Source organism: Cibotium barometz, chromosome 3, assembly GCF_041138505.1.
Source record: "Cibotium barometz isolate CiBa-2024 chromosome 3, ASM4113850v1, whole genome shotgun sequence".
Lineage (NCBI taxonomy): Eukaryota > Viridiplantae > Streptophyta > Polypodiopsida > Cyatheales > Cibotiaceae > Cibotium > Cibotium barometz.
In genome coordinates, this window is record NC_141048.1 from 49,933,051 (window position 1) to 49,949,561 (window position 16,511).

General features: G+C 38.6%; 1 pseudogene; it reads right to left on the reverse strand.

Moving 5' to 3' along the window:
- Positions 1-12,810: 12,810 nt before the first annotated feature.
- LOC147640203 (chalcone synthase pseudogene) lies at positions 12,811-13,727 on the reverse strand (annotated as a pseudogene).
- Positions 13,728-16,511: the final 2,784 nt, after the last annotated feature.

Here is a 16,511-nt window from a genome sequence, read left to right on the forward strand (position 1 = left end):
CGCCTCTGACCTACGATGCCCCATCAAAATGCGAGCTGTATACTGTATCCACTCATTAGAGACGACATTCATAGGGTCAGATGGCTGGAACTCTTGCTTTATCTTTGTGTTTATATAATTTTTCTTCCCCTTATCTTGCTGATCCTATTTAGTCATGACAGAGTCGTGAAACTGTATAGTGCACAATTGTCGAATGCGTGTCTTCATTGCCTTCCTTGCACTATCCATTATTGGTGCCCCATCCCTAATTGTGTAAATCTTGCTGTTGTCATGGTCATGTGCACCCCAGGGAGTGGAAGGTGACCCTATGGGTGTACTATCAACAGATGAGAGCGAAGGACGACGCTCACGCGGTGGTGGTGTCACAGCATTTGTGGCACTACCACCACAACAACCTCCCCCTGAAGACCTACTACGTGAGCGCCGTCTATGTGAAGAGGTGGTAGATCGAGCTGTAAGAGGAGTGGAAGGCTGTGTGGTATGAGGTGTGGGAGCTGCTGTCGTACCCACGGGTGTGGGAACTGGCGTCGGGAAGCCAGATGGTGAGGCAGATGTCCCTGCTCCAGAACCCCAATAACTCTGAGCCATGGCTCTCTGCTCTGGAGTCATGGACGAAAGAAAACCATATAACTGCTGGGGACTCATGCCCTGCGGTGTAGGATTAAATGAGAAATCTGGACTGTAGTCGTAGGGCGGTGAGTCACCCATGGCCTGTTGGACAAAAAACCATATGACAAACTTGTGCGAAATGAAAATTACACGATAAACAATGAAAGAACCATATGACAAACATTAACAATGATAAACAACATTGGTAAAACTATATCAACTTGCTCCTACAGTAGTGATTATGATGGTAAACATTAACAATGGTAAACAATGAAAGGACCTTCAATGTCATAAAACCATTACAAATATGTCATAACTATTTGCATAATCATTAAGATACATCATTTTAAAAATCATTATCTATTCTATCATCCTCATTAAGATCAGTAGCCCCAAAGAGATCTATGTCTATGTACATTTCAGCATCCTCATCATTAAAAGTCCCTTGATGAAGGATGTCTTCATCATCTATGTCTTCTTCCTCAACATGTTTTTCAGCTTCCTTGGTTTTCACCTCTTCATTTGGATCTTGCTCTAGTTGCTCCTCTTCAATTGCTTGCTCCTCTTCATTGTTGATATCGGCTTGTTCTTGCTGCTCTCCATTACCCTGTGCATCCACATCACCTTGTTGTAGCTCAAATTCTTCAAAAATTTGCTTATTGCGGGGGGCGACTTGAACCACAAACAGCCAGCGTGGATCTTTTGGATCCGCTTTAAAGACAACCTGCTCACAATGCTCTGGGCGCACAAAGGTATCTTACTGATCGGTCCATACCTTTGTAGAGTCCACTTGGATGAGGCCACTCTTGTCTCTACGTACAGTTGCATGTGGCCCATTCATGATTACCTTGAACCACTTCACATCAAAGATAAACAACTCAAAACTTCTGAAGCCAACCTTTAATATATCTTGAATGGTTCCAAAGTAATCAAGCATTCCAGTAATTGTGTTATCATCACTTGCACTTGCACGACTTTCTTGAACAAACTGTGCTGTGACACCACAATCAAAGGTTGCTCTTCTTTGGTCTATTCGTTCTACTCGAAAATGACGTCCATGTGACCAAAACGTCCCATATTTGTGATACTACAAATAGCACAAAAAGATTGTTGATGGAGAATCAAACACTGAGACATGTAGAGAAAAAAAAGAGAGACATGTAGAACTTAAACACTTACATGCCAATCGCATCCTTTTGTAAGCTCCTCCTCCTCCTCTGTTATAGTTAAACCAGCACGTTTGGCTTCTAAAATTATAGCTTCTAGCCATCTACCTGTGGGAAAGTCCGGAAGAGCTTGCATACCTTCTGGATATGGGAGATTTCTTGTAGTGTGATTCCTTCTGAAACTTAAACGATCTTGTACTCGCTGTCGCTTGAGAGCTTCATATGTCTCAATCCACTTCTCCATTACATGAGAGTTCAAGATGCAAAATTTGTTGATTTTTTCTCTCAAATTGTTATCCATCTTTCTCTTAATGCCTTGGCCTTGAGGTTCCTCACCAATGACTCGCCTGTTAGACTCTTGAGACCATAGTCGAGGTATCTCTGGATCTGAGGAACTTAAATATTCAGTGATGTAAACAAGGGACTCTTGTATCAGCCTTCCTTCTCACATACTACCCTGTGGGGGCGAGCCATTTGGCGAACAAATCCCTTTAATGTCTTCATAAACCTCTCCAAAAAGAACATCCATCTTGAATGGACTGTTCCAGCAACTGCAACCTCATCTACAACATGAACTAGCAGATGCATCTAGATTGTTAATAAACTTGTAGGGAAAAACTTCTCTACCATGCAGACTGCCTCTATGGAGTTTAAACGCGCTGTCTCCAAAGTGTCTCTCTTTATCTCTTTTGAAGAAATCCAGCGCACCAATGTGCCAATCTTATAGATAGTAGCTCTAATGTCTTCAGTGAGGCAATCTTTTATTGCTATGGGTAGCACAAATTGTAGAAACTTGTGACTCTTGAGGCCACTAAGATCATCATCCTTTGTAAATGCACTTTTCAAGCAATGCATACAACCTGTAGGAGTCCGAAACTCTAAAATTGTCCTCTTGACTTGTTGTTCCTCCATCTTGCTAAAAACCCATGGGGCTCTTAGAAGTAGCACCTTTCCATTGGGTCTAGTGCGAGCCCACAACTCTTGCATGCAACCAATCTCTTCCAAGTCATCCCTTTGGCCTTTAGTCTCCTTTTTTCCTGTCATGGTCTTCCACAGAATGTCAGCTACATTCTTGAAAATATGCATCGTTTATAATGGTTCATGATTTTCTGGAAGATACCTAACATGTCCTTGGTAGACATTCTTTCGTAATGCTTTTGAGTATCTTGAATCAAGTCGAGGACCACATACAGGACATGCATTGTAACCCGATATAGACAAACCTGAGCATTCTCCATAGCCAGGCCAATCATGCATTGTCCACATGAGAATACCTTGCACAGTTGTAAGTCTTTGGCCACTCTGCTCCTTTGACATGTCCTTCACTTCAATTCCGTTCCACAAGGTGCGTAACTCATCAATAAGTGGTGCCAAATATACATCCATGTTCTTCACCTTGTACTTTCCTGGAACTATTAATGAGAGCAACAAATGACCTTTCTTTATTGCTAACCATGGCGGAAGATTATAATTCACAAGGCAAACAGGCCATGTGCTTCATGAAGAGCTCCTTAAACCAAAAGGGTTTACACCATCCATTGCTAGGCCAAGATGGAGGTTTCGAGGTTCTTCCTTAAAAGCCGGCCATTTCTCTTCAATGTGTCTCCATGCGGGTGAGTCAGCAGGCACACACATCACTTCATCTGTGGATCGAGTTGTGGCATGCCATGTCATCAAGCTTGCTATAGATTTGCACCTGAACATGCTTTTTATTCTTGGGATGATTGGAAAGTGCCTGAGAACCTTTACCGGGATAGCTTCCCCCTGAACATCTTCTCTATATCTGTTAGAGCCACAATGGGGACATTCTTGCAAATGCTCATATTCATGGCGGAAGAGGCAACAATCATTGCGATAAGCATGAATATTATTGTAATCCATGCCTATGGATTTCAATAACTTCTTCGCATCTGCACGAGATGGAGGCATCTCGTTTGCCAGGGGGCAATATCTGGTCTTTCAAAAGCCTGCAAGTATGGCAATATCTGATCGTTACTATTAAGATTTTCTCAAATACAAGTTGATAATTTATCATTTCAACAGTAGGTGTAATCTCCAAAAAAAGTCCTTACTTGAATAGTTCAGTGACACTTGTATTAGACCATCCAAAAATTGACTGCAAATTTATCATTTCAACAGTAGGTGTAATCTCCAAAAAAAGTCCTTACTTGAATAGTTCAGTGACACTTGTATTAGACCATCCAAAAATTGACTGCAAATTTAGCATCGTAAGAGATGCACGCAATACAGATATGTTGGCACCATTATATAATGGAAGGCGTGCAAGTTTACGCATGGCCTCTTCCTCTGGTTCATAATTTGACCGTTGAGAATGTCGTGGTTGATGATCTTCATGTTCATGCTCCTCGAAGAGAGCTTCTTGTTGCTCGATGAAGGCATCCAACATTTCTTCCATTGGACCTTCTTCCATTTCCTGACCTTCTTCCATTCCCTCGGGTGCTGTTAATTGAGCTCCATCTGTCACTCCCTCCCTGCGATATCCTCATCCTTTGTTGGGGACGAGAATTCACAGGCGCAATGTTATCAAGATGCGGCTGCACACTTGCTTGGTTGTACGATTGAAACCGTAAATTTTGCAAGCGCTCCATTGGAAATATGCCAGCGTCATGAACATGCTGGTTACAAATCCTTCGTTTTCGAAAGATTTGGTACTTACATCGCATGCATGGACACACTATTCTCTCTTCAATATTGAGAGGCTCCATCTAGCAGGATAACATGTATATGCAGCTCATTAAACACAAATCATTATGCATTACACAAAGCACTATGTAAACCATAAAACAGGGCTTCTTTTCCCCAACCGTGAGGGAGATTTTAAAAAATAACATTTAAAGCGTCAAACGGGCTTCTTTTCCCCAGCCGTTGAGGGAGACTTTAAAAATATTTAAAAAAGCGTCAAACAGGCTTCTTTTCCCCAGTCGTTGAGGGAGATCTTAAAAATAACTTATACATTAGCTTATCTCCTCTCCATACAAAATTAACTCGAATTTGAACAAGGATGGAGAGAGAAGCTATCTCTATTCATAAATAGCTATTTATAAAGGCCTTATACAAAAATCTAAATGCATAGATTTTGTAAATAGATCGTATGCATAGTAAGGCTTATAAGCCATAAGTATAAGCTTGCATAATAAGGCTGCAAGCCTTATGCATAAGCTCTATGCATAAGCCAATTGCATAAGCCTTATGCATAAGCTCTATGCATAAGCCTTATGCATACGCTCTATGCATAAGCCATATGCATAAGCTCTATGCGTAAGTCTTATGTATACGCTCTATGCATAAGCCATATGCATAAGTCTTATGCATAAGCTCTATGTATAAGTCTTATGCATACGCTCTATGCATAAGCCATATGCATACGCTCTATGCATAAGTCTTATGCATAAGCTCTATGCAAGACTTATGCATAAGCTCTATGCTATAAGCCTTATGCACTATGCTAACCCTTAATCCCATCACCCAATGGTGTAATAAACATGATCTTGTTTTACATGGATAAGAGATCTTACCGTGATAACATATATAAACTCTATGAATAAAGAGAATACCTTATGCATAGAAAAACAGAGCATAAGACTTACATGTTATATGTATAAGAGAGTATAAACATTCAAAAAGCTTATGCTTTCCATCCATGCAAGGCACTCTACATCAAAAAAAGGTTTATGCAAAAAAACATAACGCATGTGAAGCCTTATGCATAAAGCTCATCCATAAGATTTATACATAAAACATTATGTATTAAGCTTTATGCATAGATCTTAATTCATGCATTCGACTAGATTCATATAGCTCTATGCATAAACTCTATGTATAGAGCTTGCATAAGCTTACAAGCCCTATGTATAGAGCTTTCATAATCTTACAACCTCTATGTATAAAGCCTATACATAGAGCATATGCATTGAGCTTTTACAAGAAGGCTATGCATAGAGCTTTCAACAAGAAGGCTATGCAAGCTCTATGTACAATGTCCATGCAAGCTTTCAAGAAACCTATGCATAGAGATTTTATAAGCTTGCAAGAAACCTATGCATAGAGATTTTATAAGCTTGCAAACTCTATGCATAAAGCCTATGCATAGAGCTTATGCATAGAGATTTCACAAGCTCGCAAGCTCTATGAATAGAGCTTATGCATAAAGCTTGCAAGAAGGCTATGCATAGAGATTGCAAGCTTATGATAGGTTTTATGCATAGATATTAAATTAATCCTACGTATAAGCTTACAAGAACCCAAAACTAACCCTAAACCATAAAACAGGGATGCAATAATTCATAGAAAATAGCATAAACAAGAAAAATCGAAAGAGGATCTACCTCTTTTTTGCGAAGCTGAAGGAGAGGATTGGTGAAAGATTGGTGAGGTAAAAGAGCTGCAAAACAAAATATTAAACAAAATAATTAGTAAATTAAACACAAGAATAAGAACTAATACAAAATCCTAAAATCTCTATGCATGCATTAGGAGATTTATGCATACATAGAGAGCTCTCAACATGCATAGAGAGCCAAAAAAACACAAAACCCTAAACATCCTAATTCTTAAATTAAAAAGTAAAAGCAAGAACATATTAGGAGAAGGAGAAGAGGAGAAAAGAAGAAAGAAGGAGAAAAGAGGAGAGAGGAAAAAAGAGGAGAGGGAGAGAAAGAGACCTCTGCAACGTGCTGTCTGCGAAAAAATCAAAAAATATGCTCTCGGCTGTAAAAAACTTACGAGCGTCGGTATATGCTACGGAATATACGTCGGAATATGCGTCGGTATATACTACAGAATGTGCGTCAGTATATGCGTCGGAATAAGCATCGGTATACACGTCGGTATACGCGTCAGTAAACGAAAATTTGAAAATACCCCGCCCGACTTGTCTCCTCCAACATTACGACGGGCATACCGACGTTCGACATTTGCGTCGGTATTTTAGCGTCGGTATGCCCTCAAGCACTTGTAGTGATTGAGGAAGAGAAGCACTTTGCACGATTTGTGCACCACTAGATGATCCTAAGACCAAACATGCCTTTTAAAGAACCTTGTTGATGTAAACGAGTAGTCAACCCCACTTAAAAACATCTAACAAAATGGTGTGAACCATTGTGTTTGCTTTATAGCCATTGCCAAGATCAAGCTTTCATTTGATGTTACAAAATCCAAACGAATGTTTGAAACAAAGATAAATTCTAACCTATGCTTAATATTTGGGATAAATAAGGCTTAAACACCTTCAGTGTATAAGAGGGCATTGCTATGATTCACAAACAAAATCTTTATAGATAATTAATAAGTGCATGTTCTGGATAAGATGTCTAATCGATAATGTTATGAGTAGTATATATAGTGTGAAAAATCATGAAGTGATGAAGTTTTCAGCAGAAACGTTTTGAAGGGGATGCACATGTAAAATATTTTTTATGAAATGCATGAATTTTTGTGTCTATAATTGAGTGAATTGATGATATCATCAATTCACTCAAGGTTGGTAAAACTAAAGTTTCCTTGCAAAAGTTTCGATCAAGATTAGTGTGCTCATATAGATTTGCGAGAGGGAGGTATGTTTTTGGAAACCCACACTTGCATGTGTGAAGAAAGTCAATTTTTTGAAGCCTTTTCTTTTATGTTAAGTTGTTTACAAAGATCTTCAAGATGTTAAAGTTTTATTGGAGAACCATAAAGAAACTAGACAATAAACATTATCATGCAAAGAGATTCAAAATAGGAGCACAGTGACAAGTATAGAGAAGGAACCTGTGCCCTTTGTTCTTTATTATGGAAAAGGTAAGCAAATAGTTAAAGAAGCCTACGATTTAGCCAACCACTAGCACATGGAGCTCAAGAATTTGAATCTCATGAACAAAACAGTGATGAGCAAAATGTAAGGCAAGTAATCACACCTCGCATTGAACATTGTGATTTAGTTGAAGAATTATGGGATATTCTTGCAAACATGTATTAGAGTGTCTCCAATTCACATAAAATGTAATTGAAAGTAGAGTCGTGAATAATATTAAAAGCTAAAATATTTATATCTCAAATTATGTTAAAGAATTATGTTTCAAGCATGCTTGAATAGCTTTTGTTGTGAATATAAATTGTTTTATTCATTTATCATGGTGATAGAAGAGTTCCTGTTGGAGCTATATATAGCTAGCCCTAACTCACTCTAGGTCTTGCCTATATATATGTGACTTGTGACTAATATGATTCATTCTTGTGGAGCGTATATGGTGTCTCTTGTCTCGTCTCTCTCCCTGAACATGGTATCAGAGCGATTCTAATCATAAGGGAAGCATCTACGTTTTCTTGTTCAATTTATGATTATGATTTCATTTCTTACTAGATTGATCTTTGGTAACAATTTTGTGTAGGTTTGATTGGTTCTTTGATTATATGTTGCCTACATGATTTTATATCTCCATTTGTTATAATTAGAATTGTTTCTTAATCACGTCCTTAAAACTAAAACGGTGCGTAGATGGCACAGTGCTGGTGAGTCCTATCAAAACGGTTTGTCAATCAGAGTTCTCAGCCAAAAGTTAGGACAATTCAGGAAAACTGTATCTAAAATAGTAAAACAGGTTCTTTGTGAGAGCAAATAGGTAGTTGTCTCTGAGTTGTAAGTAGGATTTGATCGTCAAATCTTTCCGTGAAAGCTTTAGACAGATGCTTGCTGTACAAGCTATAATTAGATATAAAACTTGCCGTGCAAGTCACGTTATAACGCGGTGATTTTTTTCTTAACGCGGTGCTTTTTCTTATTATTATTTTCGTCTTTTATGGACCTCTAAGTTTGCTTACGTGCATGAGACACGGGTCTCCACTTTTAGAGTTCTAATTTTGGTTCACGTTCTATTCTTTACACGATCACTTTATGCTCGTCGTCTAGTGCATGCCTATTTCTGGCTACGTTTCTCATATCTCGTACATGGTCTGTAAGTTCTGCGATCTTATCTTATACGTGTTCTCACAATCGGACATGGCAAACACCATACTTGTTAACGGATTTCCTTCTAGGTAGCATTCTGTTCCTCTTTTCCAAGGCCAATGATTTCTTGGTTGGAAATACAAGATGCTATTAATTTTGGGAGGAGAAGAATTGGCAGATATTTTTCTTGGTATTCTTGCATGCCCTCCTTAACCTATTGATCCACTTCAGAATGATGTTATTATTACCGAAGGTCCTATTTTTGAACAGTGGAAAATTGATCATGCACACTGGATTCGTCTCGTGATAAGGCTGCTCGTCGGTATATACTTTCTACCCTTAACAATTCACTTATGCTAGATGTTTATCCGTTATCCACGTTATGCATATGCTATATGGGACTATCTTATCACTATGTTTGAGAAGAAAACTGTTACAGAGATTCTCTATCTCCGTAATCTTCTGGGCAAGCTTCAATTCAAGGCATGTACATCCATGTCTAGTCACATTGAATCATTTCAAAGGTATTATGAAATCAACTTTTTGCTGCAGGGGATCCTATTCCTCGAACTCAATTGGTTACACACCTTCTTGATACGGTGAAGAATCCTTTGTATGATAATATTGTCACTATATTATCTAACAAGGATGGCATTGACTTTGAGCATACATGTATTTCTTTAAAGGAGCACACTGACAAGTATAGAGGAGGAACCAGTGCCCTTTGTTCTTCATTATGGGAAAGATGAGCAAATAGTTAAAGAAGCCTACGATTTAGCCAACCACTAGCACATGGAGCTCAAGAAGTTGAATCTCAAGAACAAAACAATGATGAGCAAAATGTAAGGCAAGTAATCACACCTCACATTGAACATTGTGATTTAATTGAAGAACTATGGGATATTCTTGCAAACATGTATAAGAGTGTGTCCAATTCACGTAGAATGCGATTGAAAGTAGAGTCGTGAATAATGTTAAAAGCTAAAATATTTCTATCTCAAACTATGTTAAAGAATTGTGTTTCAAGCATGCTTGAATAGCTTTTGTTGTGAATATAAATTGTTTTATTCATTTATCATGGTGAAAGAAGAGTTACCTACTTTTAAGGATCTCATTATAAAAGACGATCCGAGAAGAACACATTCTTGGAGGTACATCAAAGTCTTATAATAATTAGTATGGTCAGAATGAAATCATTTTCTTAAAAGTTATAGAGGAAAAAGAAATAAAGGAAGCGGCTCTGACTCATATGGAAGAGCTAATCAAACTTCATATCAAACCCAACATTAAAATTCTTGGAAATTGCCGAGGATCACAAAACAAGTAAGATTTTTAGAAGTCAAGAGGCAAGGTGAGCTTCAAACATTCAACAAGTAACAGTAGATTTTTAGAATGCGATAGAAAAGGGGAGCTTCAAAATTTCAACAATAGAATGAGGTACATGTTATGCATATCAAGATATAAGAGGTGTTTTTTAAATTTCTGAAATCAAAGGCCAATGTATCACTACTATTATAAGCCAGGTCATGTCATAAAATATTATTTTTCAAGATAAAAATATGTGAAAGAAGGTAATTTTAATCAAGATAAAGAGATGTGCGAGAAGAAAATTTTAATAAAGGTAGTCATACATCATCAACTTAAAACAACGGTGACAAACACATACTTTCTAATGCAACATATGGTTAGTGTTATAACTGAAGAGCCATTTGATGATAAGTGTTCTTACCATATAAATTCTCATGAAGTATGGTTTTCATATAAGAAATAAATTAAGGTTCTTGCATTTGTGTCCACAAAATATGACAACACATTCTACTACTCTTGTAGGTGACATAGTAGTTGATTTTTCAAATAATGTTGTGAAATATCTGGATGATGTATTGTGTGTACCAAGTATAATAAAAAATATTGTGTAAGTTGGTGAGATTGAGGAAAGAAATTTGAAGGTTATTCTCAATTCATATGAATGCATGCTGTAAGAGCACAACAATAATTGTAAGGTTTTGGGCAAAGCTAACAAAGATGGTATAATGTTTGTTTTGGATGTTATTTTATAGCACAAAGTGTGCTCTTATGTAAAGAACAATAGTCTACCAAACTTTGAGCAATGGCATAAGACACAAATGTATGAAGGTAGAAGGACTAGCTAACTTCAAAGACAAGGACTTGTCCAACATTATCAGTCCATGTTTGTTGGAAATTAAATGAAGTATTAAGGCTACACTTTTTCTCATAATTTGAAGCTTAAAAAGATACGGGATCCAACAAAAAAAAATTGCCAAGCATTGGTGGATCTCATTATTATATCACCTCAATTCATGATTGCACAAGGACGTTATGGATCTAATTCGTTAAACATAAAAGTGAAGCTTCTAAGAAGTTTGTTGAATTTAAAAAATTTGTAGAAAACTAATGTAATTATAAGTTCAAAGTCTTGAGAAGTCCTGAAGGTAGTGAGTACATGTCTTGAAAATTTGACAAGTTTGTTAAAACTCATGTAGATGTAGGAGTTTCATAGTCACATCGACCTCCCAAATATATATGTCATGGAGGATTACAATATAAAGAGAGAAATTTTCCCACAGATTTTGAATCAAGAAATTCAAATGTAGAATATACACTTTAGTCAAGTAAACCTATGTTTGAGTCCCCCTTTATACCTATGTAAAGTAAACCTATGTAAAACACTACTCATTCATAGATAGAAAAGAATGGAATGGAACTTGTCATTAAAATCTTACCTTGCTCTTAAGATTATGCCTCTTTAAGTACTAAATCTCAACTGCTTGTCGAAGCTCCACTCTCCTTGAAAGCCTATTGAAAAATGTTTCTAAAGGAAGCTACTATATCTGCCTACAAGGATACTCGCTTCAAGTTCATTCCATTATGATATAGCTACTATAAAAGCGTAATGTGGAGATAGAAAGGTATCATAAGTTAACCTCTGAATGAGTGACCCTCTTCTTGGTATCTATACAGCTTGATCTCCATCATTCTATATCTTCAACATCACATCCATAAGTCAAACACAGCATAATTGCAAGCTTTTGCCCAATAATGAGCATAATTGCAAGCTTTTGCCCAATAATGAGCATACATTTTTGTTCCAACATGGCTTTAGCAATTTGTAAAATGTATCAATTATTCCTTTATGCAACACCATTCATCTCTCAATTATATACTTGAAGTTATTTACACAATAAGAAACAATCTCATCAAGTAAATTATATTTTGGGTTTAGGCTTCTATCTTTTCTGTTAGGCTTTATTTTTATTTTCTCAAAAATAAGGTTCTAAGTGTGTTTATTGTCCAACAGGGACTCGCAATATCTCTTTATCCATTGGTAAGTTTCTCTTTTCTTGTTCTTTTTCTGTCTTATTATCTTATTCTTGATGAGAAGTCGCGGTAGAAGAAACATAAAATCTTCTATTCTTCTTCCTCTCTGAATGTAAAGAAAAAGAAGAAAGAAGAGAAATAAGAGAAAGAGGAGTGTAAATTGATTGGGCGTGTTATTATAAATTCTATAAGATATAGCATGGCAAAGGAATAGCGTTCAAAGCAAGAGAGTGGCCACTGCCGTGTGCTCAAGATTTTAGGACATCTCAACCTAGATAATACGACTTTAGCGAAGGAAAATGGATTCTATATTGATGCTCGTGACACGGCATGCTCTCTCTCTCTCTCTCTCTCTCTTTCTCTCTCTCTTTGTCATGATAATATTAATCCTTCTTCACAAAATTCATAGCATCTCCATGAGGTAAATACTAAAAACAAGAAATTTTATAATTATGAAATTCAATATGTCTCTTATATGATAAGAGGGCACGCATATAGAGACTTAGTAGAAATGGCAAGAAAAAGACATGTTATCATGGGCTGGAAAGAACGTAGAAATGCCAAGAAGATGAACCACACACGCTACTAATCATCATCTTGCAATAGACCCAACCAACTCTACTAGTGCCCACATGCCATAGCCTTTCTAGTTGTATCTTTATTTAAGGAAAACTAGAATGAATGAAGGTGCCTTGGCCTGAATCTCATATTTTCACTTCTAGCCGAGTAGTTTACGCAAGGGGGAGGCTCTTAAGGAGAAGAGCCTCGCAAGTCACACCCGGGCCAAAGCTGACGAGCACCCCCCAATCGAAGCCCTCGCCAGAAGTGGCGAGCTTCTTTTCCAGAGAGTTGCGCCGCATCTGCTCCACACAAGGCACCGTCGCTGAACAAAGCCTGACCCACAAGGCTGTCGATATGGGTCTCATTAGGCCCACGAAAGGTCACCACGGTGATCTCACTGCAGACCACTAGCACGCGTGCGCCCTTGTTGTTCTCGGCCAGCTCCGTGGCCATGCGGAGGGCCGTGCCTCCACCAAAGCAGCCCTGCGAGTACAGCATCAGCCTCTTGATATTGTGGCGCAAACCCAGACGCTTGGTGAGAGCCCAGTCCGCCCCGGGCAAGTCCATGCCGCCCGTTGAGCAGAAGACAAGGTGGGTGATGCAGGACTTGGGGCGGCCCCACTCCTCCAACGCCTTGAGGGCAGCTTCCCCACCAAGCCTGGGTATCTCCTCCACCATGTGCTCTTGCCTCGCATCCAAGGACTGGCCCCAGAAGTCGCACATGCTCGGGTTGGCCCGCAGAATCTCCTCGTTCAGGTACATGTGCCTCTTCTGGATGCCTGATCTGTCACCTGCAGTAGTACGTACGTACAGAGGAGAGCAACGTTAGCTTGGAGTTGCGTCTCACCTGCCTATTATTATACAGTATTATTGCAATTATATATATTAGTATATATGAGGGGGCTTACAAATGCGCTGGAACTTTTGCTTGAGGTCGGTCATGTGGTTGCTGTTGGTGACGTTGAAGTAGAAGTCCGGGTACTCGTGCTGCTTGAAGAGTGCGGAGGGGTGGCGCTGCCCATGGCGAGCACGCTGGCAGGGCCATCGGCTTGGGCTTTGGCTAGTTTGGCTTTGCATGCGGCGCCATTGGTGGTGGAGATCGGCATGGCGGCGGCGAGCTAGCTAGCGCAGGAGACGAGACGAGCAGAGCAGGCAGAGTCTAGTATAATTTGGGACAGTACTGCGCTCGCTGTGTGTAGCTCAGCCCAAGGGGGTGGCTTAATTGTGATATGGCTGGCTGTGCTGTATTAGAGGGGCGCAGCGCTGCTTGCTTTTATAATGCGCTAGCAGCAGGCCTCCCAATTACTAGTCTTGCCTACGACTAGTCAGTACTACTAGTGCCTCCGTTTTCCTGAGAGGTCGCCTCCGATTCCATCACACAACTAGTGCTGCTGTCAATATTGTATAAATATAAATATAATATAATATTATGGCCACCAATAAAATGTTCTCTCGATATAATTTGTGTGGAGAAAGTGTATAAATTATGCGAACTATACTATATCGATTTTGGACTAAATTCAATATATGTATTGTAGTGCGACTTTATTATTTCTGTTCTTGCGTTAGGATATAATTATACAGATATATAACCATACAATAGTATGGTATATAAATCATACAGAGAGATTAACGTGCTCGTACTGAGGACTTACTGGACGACGGCTGCAGACCGAAGTCTAGCAGATCCTCATGAACTGGTTGGTGTGCACCATCGAACTTTGTCACGAAGTCTCACGACTGATATCCGACTAATATTCTAGTTCCGCTTCAAACACAACCTTTGCCCTTGTCTCTCTCGCGCCCAGTAACATGCACATCGTGCGTACATTCCCGGTCTAATAGAATTTGTGGTCTCCTTATATACGCATGCGCCACGTTTCAACCAAAGTTGGTGTCACTCGGGACTTCTTTACCACCTCCCCCAAAAAGAGGAAAGCCTCTCAAACATCATTAGACTGGTCATTATTATTCACATGCTATATTATTCTTTATATAAGTTATAAAATCATGTTTGCTATCGTTGTCCTCCCTAGAAAAGCTAAAGCTGCTGCAGTGGGAACAATAGACAAGGAAAACCAATAAACCTTGCATGTCCACCTAAACTTAGAAATACAATTAACAATATAGCTAAGGGAGACAACTCTACTCTTGAGGTGAGTGAACGACGTGACCTTTTAATTCTCGCGTGCATGCTCAATCGAGCGGGGCACGTTCCTCTCGTCTCGCAGGGGTATCCAAGGTATGAAGTGAAGGCAAAGCTCTCCAAAATTTGGGCCAAAGACTAGAAGATGGTACCGAAAAGTCAAACACCCCTCCTTTACTTTTGTAGCCTTCAAAGAAAACCCCCTGGGGACTGGACCAGTGGTGAAGGTGTGGATAGGAAAGCAAATCTTGGAGAAGCTGCCCCCAAAAGGATGCACTACTCAAGCAATGATGAAAGCCTGTATGCAACTAGGGTACCATAAAACTAAACCTAAAACTACAATGATTTAGTGTAAGATTAAAAAGTAAGGTTCCAAAATATTCTTTTTAAGGAAACCTTAGATTGAGCAGATGTTAAAAAATATGGAGCATAATTATAAAAATCATTCTATATGCTTCATTTTTGTAAGTAAATCTATAATTTATGAGTTTCTAAATCTCATCATTGGCCATCAATCTTAGTGACTGAAACCATTGACTAGATTTCCCTTTGAGGCTTAACCCCAAGGTTTGAACCTTCGTCACACACTTATCCAGGTTATAAGAAAAAATTTCAAGAAGACATGAGCGAGGGGATAGTCACCCTCGATTCTTCTACTTTGCATAGATGAGAACAAGAAAACAAAATCCACTTAAGGGACAATCAAAATGGTGAGTCCAATACTTAAATGGGATACAAAAGTACAAATGCAAGCATTCTAAAAGTGGACACAACTTAACGGGATTGAAGAGAGTTATTTGGATTACCTTTTGTGTTCATTAAAGGGTAAGGTAGAAAGGTGGTGTCATCAATACCTTCCCAAGAGATATAGCCACTTATAAAAAAAAACTCAAAGATTAATTGAAAGATGTAGAGACACACGTAGTAATAAAGAATTACTCTAAAAAATGTCCAAAATCAAACAAAAAGGAAATTTAGTATGCAGATACATTGACCGAATGTTATGGATACAAAAAGGGTATTTAAAATGCAAATACATTGACAGAAGGTTATGGATACATTGACTGAATGTTATGGATTCTTTACGGGAACCCCCCCTCTTCTCTTCTTGTGGTGTTTTCCCATCATTCACATGGTTAAGCGTGCCATACATCGACTCAAATTCTCCCATATACACGCTTATCATCAATATATTTATTTAATCTCAAAAGAATTTAAAGAAAAATAATAGAAAGAGTGTTTGTGTACTTCCCCGATATATGTGCTGATGTCTTGATTGATTGGGAATCCATGTCTACTCTCCAGAAGTTGTGGAAGAGCTGCTTCTAGACTTGGCAAGCCTCTCAAATTTGCTGTCAGGGCTGTAATCTGTAATAGGTGTAACTCCATGCACAGTTATCAAATACTAGCTGTGTGGATACTTAAAATTATTGGAATATGTGCGGTCTACAACCTAGCGCGGGTGAAATTGCTAAAATCTGCTCTATGTGAAAGTCGTCTCTAAAAATAGGTCACGTTTTACTTTTTTATGAAATTTTAATTTGCATGTCCATCTACACACTTAAAGGCTTCTTTTGAGTATGCTAACTAATTGAAAACTCAATCTTAAATTTTCACTCAATTTTAACACTGAGAATCTTTACTGCTAAAAAACCACTAAAAACCTGTTGGAATTCATTACTGAAATCTGTAGCATCGAAAACTTAGGATTATCTTTAATCATAACTTGGTTAATCTCAGAGGT